Below are 23,065 nucleotides of genomic sequence, written 5' to 3' on the forward strand. Positions count from 1 at the left end.
TTTCTGTGTCTGTCTTGTTTCACTTAACATAATGACTTTCAATTCCAGCCATGTTGTTGCAAATGACAGGATCTCATTCTTTTTTGTGGCTGAATAGTATTTCATTGTGTATATGTACCACATTTTTTTAAATTCATTCATCTGTTGATGGACACTTAGTTTACTTTCAAATCTTGGCTATGGTGAATAGTGCCACAATAAACAAAGGAGCACAGATATATCTTCAATAGACTGATTGCCTTTACCCTGGGTATGTCCTTAGCAGTGGTAATGTTGGATCATATGGTAGTTTGTATATTTTTGAGGAACATCCAAGCTGTTGTCCATAGTGGTTGTTCTAATCTACATTCCTACCAACAATATCAAATTATACTACAGAGATACATAACCAAAATAACATAGTACTGTCATAAAAACAGACATCTACAGATGTCTCTACATCTGTGCCAGCATTTGTTTTTGCCTGTCTCTTTGATAATAGCCATTTTAACTAGGGTGAGATGGTATCTCAATGTAGTTTTGATTTACCTTTCTCTGATGATAAATTATGTTGAGCACCTTTTCATATATGTGTTTTCCATGTATATGTCTTCTTTTGAGAAATGTTCATTCAGAACTTTTGCCCATTTTCTAATCAAATTATTAGATTTTTTTCCTATAGGGTTGTTTGAGCTCCTTATATATTGTGGCTATTAATCCATTGTCACATGGATATTTTGCAAATATATTATCAATTTCTGCAGGTTGTCTCTTCACTTTATTGATTGTTTCCTTTGCTGTGTAGAAGCTCTTTAACTTGATGTGATCCCATTTGTCCATTTTTGCTTTGGTTGCCTGTGCTTGTGGAGTATTTCATCATCAATTAAAATAATTATATAATTTTTGTCCTCCAATTGTATTAATACGATGCACCACATTGATTGATTTACGTACGTTGAACCATCCTTGCATTCCCAGGGTAAATTCCACTTGGTCATGATGAATGGTCTTTTTAATGTGTTGATTTTGGTGTGCTGTTATTTTGTTGAAGATATTTGCATCAATGTTTATCAGGGATACTGGAATGTAGTTTTCTTTTTTTAATATCTCTTTTTCTGATTCTTCTATCAGGATAATACTGGTCTTGTAGAATGAGATTGGAAGTATTCCTTACTCCTCTATTTTTGAGAATAGTTTGAATAGGATTAGTGTTAGTTCTTCTTTAAATGTTTAGTAAAACTCATCAGTGAAGCCATCAGGTCCTGAGGTTTTCTTTGCTAGAAGACTTCCTATTACAGCTTTGATCTTACTACTTGCTATTGTTCTGTTCAGGTTTTGGATCTTTTCATGGTTCAGTGTTAGTAGATTGTATGTGTCTAAGGATTTATTCATTTCTTCTAGGTTTTCCAATTTATTTGCATATAGTTTCTCATAGTATCATTTAGCAATCTTTTGGATTTCTGTGGTTTTGGTTGTGATGTCTCTACTATCAACTCTGATTTTGCTGATTTGGGTCTTCTTTCTTTTTTTTCTTGGATAGTCTGGCTAAAGGTTTGTTGATCATATTTATCTTTTAAACACCAATTTTTCATTTCATTGGTCTTTTGTATTATTCACCTCATTTCAATTTCATTTATTTCTGCTCTGATCTTTATTATGATCTTGTCTTCTACTAATTTTGGGTTCCATTTGCTTTTGCTTTTCTAGTTCTTTAAGATTCATTGTTAGGTTGTTTATTTAAATATTTTTAATATATCTGATATTGGTGCTTACAGATATAAATTTATCTCTTAGTAGTGCTTTCACTGTATTTTATAATATTTGGTAGGTTCTGCTTCCATTATCATTAGTTTAAAGAAATTTTTAAATTTTCTTCATAATCTGCTCATTGACTCACTGGTCATTCAGGAGCATATTGTTTAATTTCCATGTGTTTGCATAGTTTCCAAAATTCCTCTTGATGTTGATTTCTAGTTTTACTCCATTGTCATCAGAGGAGACACTTGATATAATTTCCATTATTAAAAAAATATTTTAAGACTTGTTTGTTGCCTAATACATGGTCCATCCCTGAGAATGATCTATGCAGTGTTTTATTGATAGGTAAGATCTTACTTTTGCCATTTTGTTATTCAACATTGAACTTCATCCTCCTGCTTTTTAACTTTTTGTTGCTTCTATTTATATCTTAATATGCTGTCTATGTCTTAAAAAGTTGTTGTAGTTATTATTTTTGAATAGTTATCTTCTAGTTTTTTTTTGTTTGTTTGTTTGTTTTTTTTACTGAAGATATGACTAGTTTAGACACCACATTTGCAATGTTAAAATATTCTGTGTTTTTCTGTACTTACTATTACCACTGAGTTTTATATCATCAGATGATTTCTTATTGCTCATTAACTTCCTTTTCTTTCTGGTTGAAGTATTCCTTTTAGTAGTTCTGGTGGGCAGGTCTGGTATTGATGAAATCCCTCACATTTTGTTTGTATAGGAAATTATATTTTCTTCCTATATGAAGGATATTTATACTGGACTTACTATTCCAGGATACAGCTTCTTTTTTCCTTCAGAACTTTAAATATGTCATGCCACTCTCTCCTGGCCTAAAAGTTTTTCACTGAGAAGTCTGTTGCCAGATATACTGGAGCTCCATGTATGTCAATTGTTTCTTTTCTCTTGCTGCTTTTAGGAATTTTTCTTTATCTTTGACCTTTAGGTGTTTGATTATTAAATACCTTGAGGTTGTCTTCTTTGGGTTAAATCTGCTTGATGTTCTATAGCCTTCTTGTACTTATATATTGATGTTTTTCTGTAGGTTTGGGAAGTTCTCTGTTACTATCTCGTTTTTTGTTTTTTGTTTTATTTTGTTTGTTTTGTCTCTTCTGTGTGTTTTGTGATGGCATGTCGTAAAGCTCACTAATTCTTACTTCTACTTCATTCATTCTGCTGGTAAGAGACTGATTTACTCTTCAGTATGTCAACTGCATTTTTCAACTCCAGAGTTTTTGCTTCACTCTTTTTAATTATTCAATCTTTTTGCTAAATTGATCTCATAGGATTCTGGACTCCATCTCTATGTTATCTTGAATCATTTTGAGTTTCCTCAAGACAGCTATTTTAAATCATCTGTCTGAAAGTTCACATATGTCACTCTCAACAGGATTAGTCTCTGGTTCATTATTTAATTTGTTTGATGAGGTCATGTTTTCCTGGATAGTCTTGATGCTTGTGAATGTTTATCAGTGTCTGGCCATTGAAGAATTGGGTATTTATTGGACTCTTTGCAGTCTGAGGTTATTTGTATATGTGCTTCTTGGGAAGGTTTTTCAGATATTTAAAGGAATTTTGGTGTTGTGATGTAAGTTTTTGATCACTGTAGTCATATATACACGGTGCAAAAGTACTACTATGGCACAGTAGACTGAGAGCAGATTGCAGTGACATCAGATGGCAACTTCAACTCACAGGAAGAAAACATGAGTAATGGAAATTATAAACATGTACATTAATTTCAAAGAGTCTATAAGTATACATTCCTTCCTCTTAATATCTTTAAAAGCAATAATTATGACACTTTTGTTTGGTTTAAATTACCATATATAGATGTAATATAGAACAACAATAGGGAAAAGGAAGGTAGAGAGATTTAAGTTATACTGGAGCAAAGTCCTATATTTTACTGAAATAAAGGTAGTATTAATTTGAAGTACAGTGTGATAAGATACATATTGTAGTACATAGAGCAACCACTGAGAAAATAACAAAAAATACAGTAAAAGGCAAGAAAGAAATAAAATGGTAAACCAGAAAATACCTGTTTAATATAAAAGAATGTGATAAAGGAGAAATAGAGGGAAATACATGTGATATATAAAAACCCAAAAGAAAAATGGTGGATTAAGTCCAGCTATATAAATAATAATTTTAAATGAGAATGGATTAAATATTCCAATTAAAAGACAAATGTTTAGCCGGGCGCGGTGGCTCAAGCCTGTAATCCCAGCACTTTAGGAGGCCGAGACGGGTGGATCACGAGGTCAGGAGATCGAAACCATCCTGGCTAACACGGTGAAACCCCATCTCTACTAAAAAATACACAAAACTAGCCGGGTGAGTTGGCGGGTGCCTGTAGTCCCGGCTACTCGGGAGGCTGAGGCAGGAGAATGGCGTAAACCCGGGAGGCGGAGCTTGCAGTGAGCTGAGATCCGGCCACTGCACTCCAGCCAGCCCGGGCGACAGAGCGAGACTCCCTCCCCCCAAAAAAAAAAAAAAGACAAATGTTTTCAGATTAACTTTAAAATAGCAAAACATAAGTTCTAACTACAATCTGTCTACAAAATAAACTTTAAAATTCAGAGATGCGAATCAGCTAAAACTAAAATAATGCAAAAATACCTTAATAAGAGTGACTATAAGAAGCTGGAGTGGCTATACTAATATCAGACAAAATAGACTTTAAGATAAAACATGTTACTGAAACAAAGACAAAAATTTTACAGTGTTGGAAATGTCAATTCATCAGGTACACATAACAATTCTAAATGTGTATGCACCCAACAAAAATGCGACCTAAATATATGATGTAAAAAGTGGCACAATTGAAGGAAGAATTAGACAATTTAAGAGTAAGAGTTGTGGACTTTAATGCCACACTCTAAATAATAGACAGAATGACAACACAATAAATCAACAAACATATAGCAAATTATAGGAACCCTATCAACCAACTTTACTTAACTGATGTTTATGGAACAATTCGCCCAATAATAGAGAATGAAGTTTCTTCTCAATCACATGAAACATTCTCCAGGATATATCTCATAAACAAGGCTATAAATAAGTCAATAAATTTTAAATAATTGAAATCAAAAAAGAATGTTCAGTAATCATGATAAAATTAAATGAGAAATCAACAACAGAAGAAAATTTTGGAAATTCAAATATATCTGCAGATAAATTTATTATTTATAAATAACCATGGGGACAAGAATAAATTGCTAAAGCAATTAAAAATTATTTGAGTTAAATGAAAACACAACATATAAAACATTATGAGATGTAGCTAAAGCAGTGCTTAGATGAAAACAGCTGTAAATGCCTATATCAGAAAATAAGAAATATGTCAAATCAAAATCCAAACTTCCACTTGAAAAATTTGAGGTGGGGTGGGGAAGGAGGGAGGTAAAGGAATCCCATAGCAAGCAAGATTGAAGGAATAAAAATGCGAAAGGAAATCAGTGAAATAAAAAACTAGAGAAATAGTAGAGAAAATCAATAAAATCCTTGATTCCTTTAAAATATCAACAAAATAGCAAACCTCTAGGTAAGCTAACTAATTAAAACAAAAGAAGGCATATATTGCTAAAATAAAAAACAGACTACATGTCCCAGCTACTTGGGAGGCTGAGACAGGAAGACTGAGTGAACCTGGGAGGCGGAGCTTGCAGTGAGCCTAGATCGCGCCACTGGCACTCCAGCCTGGGTGACAGAGGGAGACTCCGTCTCAAAATAAATAAATAAATAAATAAATAAATAAATAATAATTAAAAAAAAGTAAAAATAAAATATGAGAAATATATTATGCCAACAAATTGACAAATTGGAAAATGTAGATGAAATGGACAAATTCCTTAAAAAACACTAATTACCAAAACTAACTTAAGAAGAAATAGAAAACCTAGATAGATCTCTAACAAGTAAAGAAATTGAAGTCACAATTTATAATATTCTCATAGATAAAATCCAAGGCCCAGATGGCTTCACTGGTGAATTCTACTAAACATTTAAGAAAGAAATAATACCAATCTTTCAAATACTCCTTCAGAAATAGGGAAGTAAACACATCCCAATTAATTCTGTAAGACCAAGGAGTTTTGCCATCATTCCAGATGGTGGCTACACAGAAGGTTTCTTAGCACAGCAGTGAGCATCATTCCAAGGTACCTCTCTGGAGCCCTAATGAGCAGCTTAACGGCAATTTCAAGAATAAAGTATTGTTCAAGAATCCATAAAGAAATAGATCTAATTTTATATATATATATATATATATATATATATATATATATATATATATATTTTAGAAATAGTGAAATTTCATCAAGGACTTTGATTTTGCTTTTGGAATTATTCCTTAATTTGAGCTTTAATTAGTTTTATCTACCTTCTTACCTATCACTCATAATTTTTCTATTACTTTGGTTATTCCAGTCAATTTATCAGAGGCAGATTGGGAAGCCTGTTTTTAGTAATTATTTTGCTAACTGTAAATGCAAAATTTCCTTAGCCTTCTTCATTCTTTCCACTCTTTTCACAGTCATTCAGTAGAAATTATTAAGGTTAAAGGGAAAATCATTTTGATTCATTTTATACTGCAACTCAAACCATAAACAGTTGAAGTAGAAAACTTTAAGAGTCTTATTTGCCGAACCTCATAATGGTTCTTTATTTATATCTTCAAGCACTGAATTAAGTTTATTATTTTACTGTTGTTTGTTAAAAACATGTTAAGTATTTTAAGAGTATAATATTTATGGCTATTTCTTGCATTCATGATTGCTTTTGGTTTCAACTTTTGGTTCCTAAGGGGCAGGAGATATGCCTTTACAATGATCTAAATAAAAATCATATATACCTAATAGACAATATATAATAGACAATATATCTAGTATAATTACAGGGGGAAAAGAATCCCCTCTTTAAATTTTTTTAAATTCACTCCCATTTTATTTACAACACTTTTTAAAATTAAACAATCAACCTAAATTGTTACTGCAGATTTTATATAACAAGCATCTTTCAGACACTTCTCAAAAGAAGACATTTATGTGGCCAACATACATATGGAAAAAAAGCTCATCATCACTGGTCATTAGAGAAATGCAAATCAAAACCACAATGAGATACCATCTCACACCAGTTAGAAAATGGTGATCTTCAAAAAGTCAGGAAACAACAGATGCTGGTGAGGCTGTGGAGATACAGGAATGCTTTTACACTATTGGTGGGAGTGTATATTAGTTCAACCATTGTGGAAGACAGTGTGGCAATTCCTCAAGGGTTGAGAATGAGAAATACCATTTGACCCAGCAATCCCATTACTGAGTATAAACCCAAAGGATTATAAATCATTCTACTATAAAGACACATGCACAGGTATGTTTATTGCAGCACTGTTCACAATAGCAAAGACTTAGACTGGATAAAGAAAATGTGGCACATATACAACATGGAATACTATTCAGCCATAAAAAAGGATGAGTTCATGTCCTCTGCAGGGATATGGATGAAGCTGGAAACTGTCATTCTCAACAAACACAAGAATAGAAAACCAAACACTGCATATTCTCCAACTCATATGTTGGAGCTAAACAATGAGAACACATGGACGCAGGGAGGGGAACATCAACACTGGAGCCTGTCAGGGGGTGGAGGGGTAGGGGAGGGATAGCGTTAGGAGAAATATCTAATGTAGATGACGGGTTGATGGGTGCAGCAAACCACCATGGCACATGTATACCTATATAACAAACCTGCATGTTCTGCACATGTATCCCAGAACTTAAAGTATAATCAAAAAAAAAAAAAAAGAAAGAAAGAAGAAGAAAAGAAAGAAAGAAAATAAATAACCTGGCTCTTTTGCTTCCGAAAAAAAAAAAGGAAAAAAAGAAAACCAAGGCCCTGACTTTATTTAATGGGAATGTGACATGGATGTATGATTACAAGTATGGGGTAGAGGCCAGTACAGATAAACATAAAGACCTTTAGCATTTTTCATTTTAAAGATGATCACATTTATAGCCAAATCACACTTCATAATTCTCCTGGGTCATAAAAAGTCTATTTTCAGCTATTCCTTCTGGATAAACTGGGGCCGAAATTCCCAGACTGTCTCCAAATATCCTTCAATACATTACCAGACCTATTTACTTACTTTTTGGTGTCCCATGGGCAGGGTTTGCCCCAGAGGTCAGCTAGGCATGTCAAGTTGAATGTCTGTCGTCTCAATATGAGAAACAAAAGGAGAAAAACTGCAAGTGGAACTCTTCAGGAGAATGAAATGGCCTTTGTTTAAACAAAAATCCTCTCTTATGGCTGCTTTCAAGAAAGCAGACAGCAAAGACTGTGTTTCAAAACAAGTGGATTGAGAAACTACATTTTTGGACTCAGAACATGCTGCCAGTTACACCTGTAATGGGAGTATTTTTCATTTTAAAGATGATAATGTTTATACTCAAATCATATTTCATAGCTCCCAGGACTACATGGGATCCAGGAGGTAACTGGGTTACATATGAAATTCAATTATCTATGACATATCTGTTCCTCTCCCAGCACCTTCCCTTTCTCTCCAATACAGCCCCCAGTACACTTATCATAGAAAATATGAGAGTGGCTGGGCATGGTGGCTCAAGCCTGTAATATGACACTTTGGGAGGCCAACACTTGAGGCTGGGAGTTTGAGACCAGCCTGGGCAACATAATAAGACCCTGTCTCTGCAAAAATAAATAAATAAATATATAAATAAACACACACAAAAATATGTATACACACACACACATAAATGTAAAATGTTAAGCTGTAAATGATGAAAATATGATGGCTTTGGGGAAATAAAATGTATAATTTGACTTCAAACTCTTCAGTGGAAAGAAGGAAGGAAGGAAAGAGGGAAGGAAGGAAGGAAGGAAGGAAGGAAGGAAGGAAGGAAGGAAGGAAGGAAGGAAGGAAGGAAGGAAGGAAGGAAGGAAGGAAGGAAGCAAAGAAGGGACGGAAGGAAAAAGCAAGAAGCTAGGAAGGGAAGTAGTGAGGACTGGCCACTATCCATGCAATTGCATACACCACAATTTTTAGTGTCATCCATCATATGCTTCTTTTTCTCACTGTAACAACCACTACCCATTTGCTCACCAAATTCTCTGGATTGTACCCATAAATACCTTTATCCGATCCCTACATCTATATTTTATTCCAGGCCCTTATGACTCACCTAAACTATTTTAGTAACCTAGGATTGATGGCTCTAGTCTTCCCTCATTAAAACTTTTATTCCACATAACTGTAGAGTAACATCTCATGACATCTCTTCTGTGCTTAAACACTTGTAATGGCTTGCCACTACTTATAACAAAGGATAATATTTCTTAATATAAATACTGACTATATGAAAATAACAATATTAATGTCTTATTATAACCCATAGATAAAATTATAGTACATGTCAAAATAGCATGAAAGTTGAAAAGGCGATATAATGGAAGTGGAGCTCTAAAATTTTTATATGGTCAAGAAGAAGAGTAAAGGTACTAATTAAATGAAGATATATTAAAGTAAATAAGCATATGTTAATTGCCAGAATTACTGATTCTTCAAAATTGGAAATATAGAGTGCATCTTCCAAAACAGTAGAGGGGGAAAACATACAATAATAAAAACTAAATTCCAAAGTAGGCAAGAAATATGAGGAAGAAAATTTGCAGAACAGGAGAGAAAAGCAAAAAGCAAAAATAAAAATGTATTTAATACCCCAAACATTAGGAATAGCATTTAATGTGAATAGTCCAAATATGATAGCTAATATAAAAATTATAACTTGATTTAAAAAACCAAACTCTGCTATTTATGAGATAGATAGATAAAGATAAATATACAGAACGATTACAACCTATAACCAAATGGATAGAAAATAAACATGCAAAAACTAAATAAAAAACAAGCCAGTGCAAATATATTTGATAAAGTAAACTTTAAGCCATAAAGATTACTAGATGAATTGACAGTCATTTCATAAAGATAAAAGGTTCAATGGACAGACTGACATGATTTAAAATTTTTATGCAACTAATATCGTGGTTCAAAATACATAAAACAAGACCTAACTATAATGAAATAATAATACATCTACAATCACAGTGAGAGATGTAAGTGCACTTCTCCCAGTGACTGATAAATCTAGTAATCCCAAAATTAGTAAGGAATAGAACAGCTGAACACCACCTAACCAGTGACCTAATAGAAATACAAACAATATGCTAGCCAATAACTATTGAGGACACTTTTTTTTAAGCACAGGTGAAAAGCATGGGCCATAAGCAAATCTCAGTGAAATTCAAAGTCAAAGGACTGAAATCATATAGGACACGATTTCCCACTACAAGGCAATTAAGCTTATTTCCCCTGCCCTAAGGTATTTTCACACCAAATAAGTTATTATCATATTAATGTGAAATGTCCTTCCCTACCTCAATAACTTTACACATCCTATAGTTTGACTAGAATTAAACCCTTTACAACTAATCCCACTCTTCTGGCACCACATCCCTTCCAATGTAAAAACATACATACATTCCATACTTGCTGAAATTTTTAAATTTTTGAAAAAATTCGTGTAATATAACCTCTATGAAGTCTTTCTTGACAACCTCACCCAATCAGACTTAACTGTATGCCCACAAAGTTGGGTGAATATTTGTCTACTGTAATATTTATCGTAGTAGATAAAATACTGTGTTTGTCTCTATAACTGAACTATTATCTTCTTATGATTAGGAACCATAATTTGCATCTTTTTGTATTCTCAACACCTAAAACACCTAAAGCATTTAAGACACATCAAGCAACTAATATACTAACATCATCAAACTAGGTTTTCTTTGGCTGCCAAGATGTTCAAAACTAAATTTGTAGCTCAGTTCTTGTTGTCTATTCTAATTTATATCTCCAATAGTAAATTTTTAAAAATATACTTCAGTTTCTTAATAGTACACGCTAGATTATCAATTCAAAATACAAATAAGTTGATGATTCTAAAAATAAGCATGGTTAGATGGCAATGTTGCATCAGTAAAACACGGTTTGAGCTAATATTTTACACAAAAGCATGATTATGGCTTTTTCAAGAAAAAAAATTCAGTTTGCCTGTATTGCCACAAAAACAGTATCTAGAAAATATGAATGGACAGATATATTGTTTGAATTGTTTCTAAAAATATTAAAATTTCTAAATGTAACATTTTGAACACACCAATGTAGACATTGATTTATTCAGTAATTATTTATTAACATCTGGTATTTTTAAGATGCAGATAATTTAACCCAATACTTTTTTATTTCTAAATATGTATTAGATACGTATTTTGTTTGATAAAAATGTTCTTCTAATTTTTTACAATTTTATGTCACTTTTATCCAAAATTATGAGTTATATAAAACTAAGAAAAAAACACAAACAATATTATTTTGGTAAAATATTGTACTCATTTTGTTGCTTTATGAAAAATTTTCCTAGTGTACTTCTGTTTTCCACTATTAAAAGATAACTGGACTATCAAGTCAAAAGCAGTTTCATAATTTAATCCTGGAGAGATTAAACTGAGAATTACCACTTCTTCCCCTAAAGAATTCTCATTCTTTTTAAAGGCACTGAATAATATTATTCTGAATAATATTTCATTTACACACATATACACACACACACATACATATACACAAACTTATTTAACAATTTCTTTATCTGTTTATTCCTTGATGGACATTTGCATTGATTCTGTATCTTGGCTATTGTGAATAATGTTGCAATGAACGTGGGAGTGCAACCATCTTTACAAGGTGGTGACTTCATTTCCTTTGAGTTGGAAAGACTGGGGTTGAATCATTGCATCATATGGTAGTACTATTTTAAGTTACTTTAGGAACCTTCATATTTTTCCCACAGTAGCTGTACCAGTCTCTATTCACATCCATAGTATCACCAATACTTCCACTTTACTAAAAATACTGCTTCTCAAATTATTAATTATCCCTTCAAATGAGATAATGAGATCCACATATTACTCAGGAATTGTTAAAGCTTCAATTTTAGCATATTCTCCTCCTAATAGTGTTTACCTACTTTACCAAAGCAGAATTAATCACACCACACCCAGTCCACTTCAACTAAGGAAATACTGCAATGTAATGTGACTTTCTGACTTTGCAAATTAGGTGGCCAAACCATCGTTAGAATAGGTAGTCAAAGCCTATGTAAAAGTCACAGATATAAGGCTGACTGTTAAAGTAGCTTAAATTTCAGTGTCATCTGTTGTATACAATTTCATGTGAATTTTGTATTTTTAAAGGGTACTTATTCCTGGAATGGCCAGAAATGCTTGCTTAAAAGAGTCAGGGCTATACTTACCTGAATCCATAAAGAAGGCAGACAGAAGTGATCATGCTGTTACAGCTTGAATCATCAGAGCATGCACCAAGGCCATGCCACTTATTTTTGCAGCTCCTGAAACCTGCTGATGGATGTACTATACTTGCCTTAAGTGCAGGAAGACCCACAGATTATTGGAATGAGTCCACCCACCTTTTTATGCCACCAATCTTCCAGTAAGTCTAATGGGGACAAGAAGATAGCAATAAAGCTGTCTTGCATGTGTATCTATTAGAAGCCCATTCATTTTGAAAGAAAGCAAACACACAAAATATTCTGCTTCTAGTACTGCTTCTGAAAAATGGAAAACTACTTTCTAATAAGACTAATATAAACATCTATTTTTTTATTCTGAGTTTCAAAGGAGTCAAAATATTTTGCAAAGTATTAGTGCAATTAAAATTATTTGGAATAAACTTTAAATAAGGAAACAATTCAGTCCATTTCTGACAACTTCAGAAGGATCATTATTCAACTGGTAAGATGAACGTGAGACCCTATTTTATGGATAATATTTAATTATTAAAATTGTTTACCCAGTCATAAAATGTTATTGATTCCTTAATAGCATTCTAATAAAGATAATTTTTGGTTGACAAATAGTAGAAGAAAGAAGCACATCTGTGTTTCAAGATAGCATTAAACAAAGTAAGGTAAATTTTGAAGATGCAAATTTTAGATAGTATTGCCTTGAATTTGTACTTTGTCTTAACAGATGGTTAACAATCCCTACCATATGCAAAGCTAGACAATATTTTAATTCATTGTATATATCTAGGAAATTCACTTTATTAAACATTTTTCATGCAAATGTTGGCATAAATTTATTATTTAAAATATAATTTTCTTTAAGGAACTTGTGCTACTGGTATCTTTAATATACCTAACATTTAAGGTAGGAATTAACCTAATCTTCATTATATATAAGTAATAATATTATTGAACACACTCAGCATTCAAAATTACACAACTTACTATAACAAATTATAATAACCTTTTATGTATTATATAACTTTTTATCTCATAATTCCAAAATTAAGTCTCAAAATGTACTCCCCAGATAGCTATGGTAACTACCATTGGCACATCAGATATATTACTAAAAAGTTGCCTGTAATGCTTTCATATTAACAAATTATATTAAGTACATCATAAATGTTTTATACTTAAAGTAAATCTTTAATGTCAGTAATTTTAAACGAGACTAATCATTTCCTGATTCATATAAGTTGTGATAATGCTATTTTGAGTATTATCTTATAATAATTTATATTCCTTTAAGAACTAGCAAAGCAGTAATGATATACATTTAAAATGCATATATAGATGTTGGTGTTTAAAATTTTGGCCTCAGAATCAACTATGATCCATTTATTCTTACCTATGTGGGCACCTTTCAGTTAGTAGCTCTTGTTTTTTCTCTTTTCTCCTTAACAAGGTGCCCTTAACTTTGATAGACCGATTAGCTAACTTCCTAGTCCTGACCTTTGGTCTAATTTCCTAGATTATAATCAGTGTCCCTTCATTTGACAAGAAGTCTTATTTGCAACCACATTTGGCATGATCCCAGGATATCTACATATCAAATACTGCCCAAGTAATCAACAATGCAGATTTCTAAGTTAGTTATATGAAAACTTAATCTAGAACAAATTTCTGCAGTCCAGTTTAACATGAAACATTCCTTTATTTTCAATAGATTTTATATTTCAAGGAAACTAGATTGATATTTTTCTATCAACTTAAAAATTAGAAAAAAAAGTTGTATTTATTTTTTCACTTTCTTGGACATAGCTTCAAGCAAGCCTCAAATTCAGAGGCCTGTAACAGTCCACAAAAAAAAAAAAAAAAACCACACAGCAAAAAAACCATTTATCACATTATCTCCATTGTATCTTCTGTATCAGTCACGGGTAACAAACTTTTTCTATAAAAAGCTAATTAGTAAATATGTGGACGTTAGAGTGTATATATGTTCTATAGCATATTTTTCTTTTTTCTTAACAATCCTTTTAAATTATAAAAACTATTATTCCTTATGCACAGTCTATATCAGATTTTTCCTGCGGACTGTAGTTTCCCAACCTTATATCTATATTTTATCCTAATTCATCCATGTGTGTGTACACACACACACACACGCACACATTTTTCTCCCATTCTGCCTTAGAAATTTTTGAGGAAAAATGAAAAATAAATGCACAAACAGACGCACATACATGTACAATTTTAAATTAAATTTAAAATATTTTGACCTACAGAAATATTATAGAGACCCCATAACAATCTTGCTTATTATGATAATATGGTCTATACATACAAAAATAATTTAATGTATATTTAGTAGAGGTAGACAACATCTGAAAATCCTTCCATTTTGGGTACCTCTACTAATGTTGTTATCACTAGCGTATGAATGACTTCAGAAAACAAATCCCATTTTCCATTTTCCTAACAGCTAAGGCAACAGTCATATGACTTAGCTTAACCAATTCGGTGCTTTCTCCCTGGATTTTTACTTTTTAGGGACAATCCAAAAGCACAAGGACAGCAAAAGGGCACTCATGACAGCTGCAACAGAATAATGGGGAGACAGGTAGCCAATAATAACAGAAAATTAGGAACGCTGTCTGGAGTTGGCTCTGCCATGCTTCTTGCTGCTGTTCATTTTCCAAGGCTAGTTACTGTGTCTTCCTGAATTTTTGATGAGCTTCCTGAATAAGCCTCTAACCAATTCTATTATTGTCTAAGTCATTTACAGTTAGTTTCTGCTGTTTGCAAGTAAGAACTCCAGATACTACATAATCTAATCTTCTAAACTTTTAGGTGAGAAAGATTTAAAAAATTACTTGCTTTAATCAATTATGAAAGAAGTAACTCATTAGCTATTCATCAACCACGTAATCAGAAAGACAGCACAAGTATACTAGGCCTACAATCTAAATTTGGAAAGAGTTTTGTAAAATATTCCACCACTAAAATATAATGAATTACTTAGTTTTTTCTTAATTATATTTGTATTAAGTATTTAAATGTAGTATTTTCTCTTCTTTTTATCTACTTTCAAAAATAAATCCTCAATTTTCTCTATCATATCTATGAAGTAATATTTATCTCACAGAACTGCTGTGAGGATCAAATGACTTAATAAAGACAAGTGTACATTTAAAACTTCCTACAAAGTATATAGTTATATGCCATATAATGATGTTCCAGTCAATGACAAACTGGATATACACTGCTGGTCCCCATGAAATTATATTACCATATTTTTCCTCTCTTTTCTATATTTAGATATACAAATACTTATCATTAGGTCACAATTGCCTACAAAATTTAATATAGTAACATTCTATACAGATTTGTGGCCTGGGCTACAAATAGGCTACACCACCTAGGCTATACCACACAACTCAGGTGTGTCGTAGACTCTACAACCTAAGTTTGTCTAAGTACTCTCTATGGTATTCACACAATGACAAAATCACCTAACAACACATTTCTTAGAAGGTAACCTTGTCATTAAGCAGTGTATGACTGTATTTCAGGAAAAATAATCTATTAGGAATAAAATAATTATGTTATTTATAATGTAAAATCATATACAATGTTAGCATACCATTATATATGTCCCATTATATGCCACTATATATGTGAAAATAATAATTCTATTAAAATATAAACACCACAAAGGCAGTGAATTTAAATGTTTTGTCCACTGTTGTATCTTCAGGACCTAGAAAGGGCCTAACCTATGGTAGGCACTCAATAAATACTTGTAGAATGAAGCACTCACTAAATACTTGTAGAATGAACTGATCGATAAAAATAATTATATCATGCCTATAAGGCAGGTAGTGCACATTTGTACATAATTTCATAACTTTGCTATGAAAATTTTATTAAGAAATAATATTTTCCCAAGATCTAGCGAGTGCTAGCAGAATAATACAAATTATTTTATTTCATTTTATTTGGTTATGATCCATGAAATATGGGCCTGAGTCCTGTGTCTATAACTTACAAGTTTTGAAACCTCAAGCAAGTTATCTGGGATTGTTTATAGGATCAAATCAGGTAAATTACATAAAATGTCTGGCACACAATGCCAAGCCAGAACTTGAATACATTATCTGATGATTCTAATCCACTGTCAACTTTGAATAACACCAAAAACTTCACAGTAAGTAGGATAGTTGATTAGACCTAAATAGTTAATATTGTTTTACAATAAATAAAATAGCCTTTATAAGAATTCCCTATAATTGGTCAGTTGAGGCGGCTCACACTTGTAATCTCAGCATTTTAGGAGGACAGGGCAGGCAGATTGCTTGAGCCCAGGAGTTGGAGGCCAGCCTGGGCAACATTGCGAAACTCCATCTCTACAAAAAATACTCCATCTCTACAAAAAATACAAATATGAGCCAGGCATGGCAATGTGTGCCTGTGGTCCCAGCCACTCAGGAGGCTGAGGTGGAAGAATCACTTGAGCCCAGGAAGGTGGAGGTTGCCGTGAGCTTAGATAATGCCATTGCACTCCTTCCTGGACTACAGGTAAGACTCTGTATCAAAAGAAAAGAATTGCCTATGAACAATAAAAATTAAAAAGCAAATTTAATTTGGTGCACTTAATCTCTTTTTTTTTTTTTTTTTTTGAGACGCAGTCTTGTTCTGTCACCCAGGCTGGAGTGAGTGGCAGGATCTCGGCTCACTGCAAGCTCCGCCTCCCGGGTTCCTGTCATTCTCCTGCCTCAGCATCCCTGGTAGCTGGGACTACAGGCGCCCGCCACCACGCCCAGCTAATTTTTGTATTTTTAGTAGAGACGGGGTTTCACTGTGTAAGTCAGGATGGTCTCGATCTCCCGACCTTGTGATCCACCCGCCTTGGCCTCCCAAAGTGCTGGGATTACAGGCGTGAGCCACTGCCTCCGGCCAGTACACTTAATCTCTACAATTTTCTATGCTTATCATTATACAGGCAGCAAGAAAATTATTAAAAAACTCCATATGAAATAAATAAATTTTTCTCTTTTTATCTACTCTTTTTCTCTGATCAACCATGAAAGATTCTAACTCATGATAAATAAAACATTTTAAGGTATTTTTCAAACCCAATTAATTTGATATTTGATAACACAGGTTGCTACCCTGACAATTATAGTAGAGAATAATGATTTTATGTCAAAATGTTAATCATTTCAGGAGAGCTTTCCAATATCAACACAATGTCCATAAAATAAAGTGAAAGTGTCAGAAAACTTAATTCAAAAGGCATGCATTATTGATAAAAACATGTTTTGGATACAGTTTTAACTGTTAGTCTGAGGGGGATTTCCTTATATGTGACTTGATGCCTTTCTCTTGCTGTCTCTAGAACTCTCTCTGCTTTTGTCTTTTGTCAGTTTAACTATACTGTGCCATTGAGAAGACCTTTTGGGGTTGAATCTTTTTGAGGACTTTTAAGCTTTCTGTATGTGGGCCTATATGTTTTGCAAGACTTAAGATGTTTTCAGCTATTATTTCATTAAATAGGTTTTCTACATCTTTGTCCATCTCTTCTTCTTCTGAGTCTTTCAAAATGTGAGAATTTGGTCACTTTAAATTTCTCATTCAAGAATTCATGAATTGCTTTTCTGATTTCTTTGTATTGCTTAACTGTGTTCTTTTATATCTCACTGAGTTCCTTTAAAATCATGAAAAAAATTTTTCAGGCATTTCAAATACATTTTTTTCCTTTGGAATCTGTTTATAGAGAATTATTGTGTTTCTTTGGAGGCATTATGTTTCCTGCTTTTTCATGTTTCTTGTGTCTTTACATTGACATCTGGACATCTGGTGTTAACAGTTGCTTCTTCTAATTTTTTGTAGGGAAGTATTTTTTGTTATAGATGTATCTATAGTGTTGGTTGGATAGGGTGCTTTGACTTTGAATCTGGTAGGTGTAGTGGAGTAGTCTCAGCATAATTTATTTGACCATAATTAGCATAATATAATTTGTCCTGCAACATAACATGATCATGCGAGTAACACCAGGGAACAAAAGCCATGTGGGTCACCTAGGAATTATACCTACCACATGTGATATGAGATCAAATAAGATCAAATCTTAGTTACCTTGAAACCATGTGAAGTGAGGACATGACTGGCTTATAATAAATAGGCACACATTTTCATCAACATGGTTCGGGGCAAAAGTGAGGAATGCCCATGGTGTTATTTTCCTCTTTTATTCTGTTAATATAAGTGATTTTCTAATGTTAAACTAACCTTGTATTCCTGGAATAAACTTAAATTGGTTATAAGGTATTATTACTTTTTCTGTATCATTCGATCTAATTTTCTAATATTGTATTCATGATTTTTACATTTGTATTCATGACACTGACCTGAAATGTTCTTTCTTGTAAAGTCTTTGTAAGATTTTAGTATTAAGGTTTTGTTGGTCTCTCAAAATAATATGTAAAGTGTTTTCCTTTACTCTCTGGGAAATTTAGGTAAGATGGCATTATATTTTCCTTACATGTATAGAACCATTCATCAGTAAATTCATCCAGGCTCAATGTCTCTTTGTGAAAAGAATTTCAAGAATGTGTTCAACTTTTTAACGTATGTACAACTATTTAGTATTTTTATTTCTTCCTTTGTCAGTTTGAAAATTGTGTTTCTTCACAGAATTTTTTCATATCACATAAAAAATTGTAATTTTTGGTATAAAGTTCTTTATTCACTTTAATATGTGTAGACCTATAGCAATGTGCCTTTTAAAATTCTTTATGTTGGTAATTTATATTTTTACTTTCTCTTTGCTTTATCAGTCTTGCTGGAGTACTACCAATTTCTCTCCATAAATAATGAACTCTTAAATATATTATTATTTTCTTGTGCATTTTCTCATGCTTATTGTATATTTGTGTTCCATTTCATTAATTTCTGATACTACTTTTCTTATTCCCCTTTACTCTGTTTGGGTATAACTTCTGCTATTTTTCTATCTTCATGGGACAGATGCTTAGATTCTTGATATGCTAGCCTTTCTCCTTTGTTCATACATGCATTTGTAGCAGCTAGGCAATAATTATTATTTTGTCTTTTGCTTTCAAATATTCTGTGGCAGAAACTGCCTGACACCACTCAATTCTAATTCTCTTTTTAATACTTAGTAACAGTAGCCAAATTTCATACAGATGACAAAGAGATCAGATAAAAGACCCTATTTCTTAGCTGCCAGTGTACCCATATAACTAAATTCTAGCCAAGGAAATGTAGGAAAGGGGAATTCTGGCCAAGGAAATGTAGGAAAAGGGAAATGCAGTAAATCCAATAAGGGTGATTAAAATTGCTGTTATAACGGGGAGATGTGCCCCTTTCTGCCACTCAGTATTGCCCGTCTTCCAGCATACAATCAGATGTAAAGATTGGAACTCTGGCAGCCATTCTGAGCATAAATGACCTTGAAGATAAAACACACAAATTAGAAAGGTAGATTGAAAAGTTAGAGGAAGGTTGGGTCCTTGATTTTGTGCCTTGATTTTGGCCTTTTGTACAGGCCTGGACTTTCTGAACTACAGACTCTTCTCACATTAAAAACAAAACTTCTAGGCCGGGCGTGGTGGCTCAAGCCTGTAATCCCAGCACTCTGGGAGGCCGAGACGGGCAGATCATGAGGCCAGGAGATCGAGACCATCCTGGCTAACCCGGTGAAACCCCGTCTCTACTAAAAAATACAAAAACTAGCCGGGCGAGGTGGTGGGCACCTGTAGTCCCAGCTACTCAGGAGGCTGAGGCAGGAGAATGGCGTAAACCCGGGAGGCAGAGCTTGCAGTGAGCTGAGATCCAGCCACTGCACTCCAGCCTGGGCGAGAAAGCGAGACTCTGTCTCAACAACAACAACCAAAAAAAAAAAACAAAAAACAAAACTTCTGCCGAGTTTAAGCCAAGATATTGGGGATCCCTCTTACATAGAACTGAATTGAATAAGTAAACATACAAATACATTATTTCTTCTTCTTTTAATTATCAAATTTACTAAAGCTTTCAGGAAATTGTCATATATAGTGATGATTATGTGCCTCCTTCTCTTGCTCCTCATTGGATAAGATAACGTACTATTTAGCTATTATTTTCCAATACATATATTAATGTATTTTAATCATATTTACTAGAAAGTGCAGTCTAAGTATCTTAGACTTTTCATATAGTAAACTCTCGCTTCTGCTAAAACCTAGTTTACTACGGCCCTAGCATTTAGATGGTTCCTACATTAACACTACCTGCAAAAAGAAATTTGCAACCATACAATCAGACAATCAGAGTTAAACATTTTTCTTGGAAAATAAGCTGAAATTTGTCTTTCTAAAACTTTCACTCACTATACCTGATTTTTTTGTCTATTTTACATACAGAAAATATTCAACAATTTGAGGTCAACCATTTGAATTGCCTTAAATTTACTCTTGTGATACTTAAATATCCAAGTTCCCCTAATCATACCTCTGATGATATAACTATAGGATATTTCATTTATCCCCACCTTATATGTTTTAAGAAATAAATATTTATTTAATAAAAATCACCTAAAATGTGAACGTCACAGAAATTTAGTTTGTCAGACATAGTTATTGAATGATGCTTTTTTTTTTTTCTTTTCTTTCTTTCTTTCTTTTTTTTTTTTTTTTTTTTTTTTTGAGATGGAGTCAGCCTCCTGAGTAGCTGGGACTACAGGTGTGCACCACCACGCTCAGCTAATTTTTGTATTTTTAGTAGAGAGGGGTTTCACCATTTTGGCCAGAATTCTCTCGATCTCTTGACCTCGTGATCCGCCCTCCTCAGCCTGAATAATGCTTTTAACATGTAAACACTACTTTTTAAAGGTACTGTGGGATAATAGTTATGGCAGTGACATAGTTTTCTAATTTCTCCAGATTCTTTCATAAAAACAGACATAACAACTAGAAGGCAAAATTTTTGAATTTCTACAACAGTACCATGTGACAAAGTATCCTCAGGAAATCCAAAATGTGAATGAATGGGGAAAAATCATTGACAACTGTAAGCCCACTGCTGTGTTAGCAATTATTCAGGAGGAAACAGATGAAAGTAATGAGGCATTTGATGGAAAAAACAAAACAAATAGTAAGAACAGGAGCTAAATTCGGAGTGGGGGGATGGGCGTTAGTGTGTGAATACAATAAATCGAAAAATCTATGGTAAGATCTAAACGATCTGAGGCATTCTGGGACTCTACACCCCCAAAACTAACCAGCCAAAACTCTCTTACAGGTCAAAGCCCAAAGTGAGGAGAATTTCCTGGGAATAGAATCCTAATTGATTAGCAGAGAAAAATAGTGAAAAGAGACAGAAAAATATCCACATTAACAAGGAAGTGATAGGAACCAGAGCCAGAGATACCATAAAGAGAACCATGATATTGTGGATACTACACAAACACAATAGGAGTAGTTTTAAATCCTGAAAAAAGAAAAGCTTCTTCTTAAAGTTCAGAAAAACTAATTTTATAGAACCAGCAATGGAGAAAAAACACTATCTCATCCTTTACAGAATAATAATAAAAAGAAAATAAAGAGCATAACAACATCATCGTAGACAATGAAAGCAGGCCAGAAAGTGAAGCTTATAAAAAATAAAAATAAAATTACAACCTATTATTTCAAAATGAACAAAAAGATAGCAAGAAAATTATATAAGACATATAAGAGCAAATGTAGAAATGCAGTGATAGAAATCAGAAAAAAATCAGTATTTACTCATTTTATATGTAAAGACTAAACCAGAAGGATTATAATTATAAATGAAAACAACAAAAAATTTCCTAAGTGAAATAGACTAAAATAAGAAATATTTTTGAAATTAAAAAGAAAATCAGTAGAAAAAGTACTATCACTATAAATAAATATGAATAACTATTCAACAAAGTATTTTGAAAACATATCTCCAGTCTAATAATGATTTTAAAAATCCTGCAACAAATCTTGAATCATATTAAATACGTTGTCGATAGTTGTATGTAATAGTGATTTTGAAACTCTTTTGTGTATATTGTAGGATTAAGCTAATGAGTAAAATTAATAATGTTGGCAACCACAATTCGAAGGGAAGTATAATGTTGAATGAAAGCAGTGAAGAACCCTCTGTGTTGGATTAACATTTGAGGTGTTAACATGAATTTATGATGGAAAGAATAATCCATATTCTGCCCGCTGAAATAGGCTAAAATAGTCATACCCCAATAGCAATGAATACATCTAGTTTCTATATCTTAGTTTCCAAATACCATTCCTTACTGAAAGAACTAGAGCTGTTTAGAAACGCTGACTTCAGCAGTGTTGTTAGAAAAGTAAAAGGAGCATGGAATTTGGAAAATGTTAAACACCAGAATCTGATATGTATTTACATGCAGTTTCATCTTTTCATAACTGACCACAAATGCCCAACACAAAATAGCTGTCTGATATTGATTCATATATTAGCTTCCCCACCAAGTTTAAACTCTCAATGTTTCATCTGTAAAACAGAAAATACAGAAAGACTCAAAAGCTCTGTTTTATTAAATAATAAAATGGATTAATGTACCTAATATGGTGCTTTACATATATTGCACATTCAATAAATGTTTGTTTCCTATATTCTTTTCCATTATTTTTCCTTTTTTACAACCCATCAACGCAACCAATAATCCTCCCTATGATCTCAATATAGCTGCCTTTACATAGGTTTAGGAGGCTATCAATCTAATCACATTTCATTCTAAGAATAAAAGTATACTTTCCTTATATGCAATCACCCACACTAGAAATACTACCACTCTAAAAGATAATAGCATTAATCATAATAATTTTATAAATTTTGGCCATACATATTTCAAGTACTTTTAT

At 32.8% G+C, this 23,065-nt stretch overlaps 1 protein-coding gene across 2 annotated transcripts in view; it reads right to left on the reverse strand.

Moving 5' to 3' along the window:
- The window catches only part of LRRIQ3 (leucine rich repeats and IQ motif containing 3), a 162,035-nt gene that overhangs the window by 97,246 nt on the left and 41,724 nt on the right, over positions 1 to 23,065 (reverse strand). The window lies entirely within an intron of this gene.

The sequence above is a fragment of the Theropithecus gelada genome, chromosome 1 (assembly GCF_003255815.1).
Source record: "Theropithecus gelada isolate Dixy chromosome 1, Tgel_1.0, whole genome shotgun sequence".
In the NCBI taxonomy this organism is placed as follows: Eukaryota; Metazoa; Chordata; class Mammalia; order Primates; family Cercopithecidae; genus Theropithecus; species Theropithecus gelada.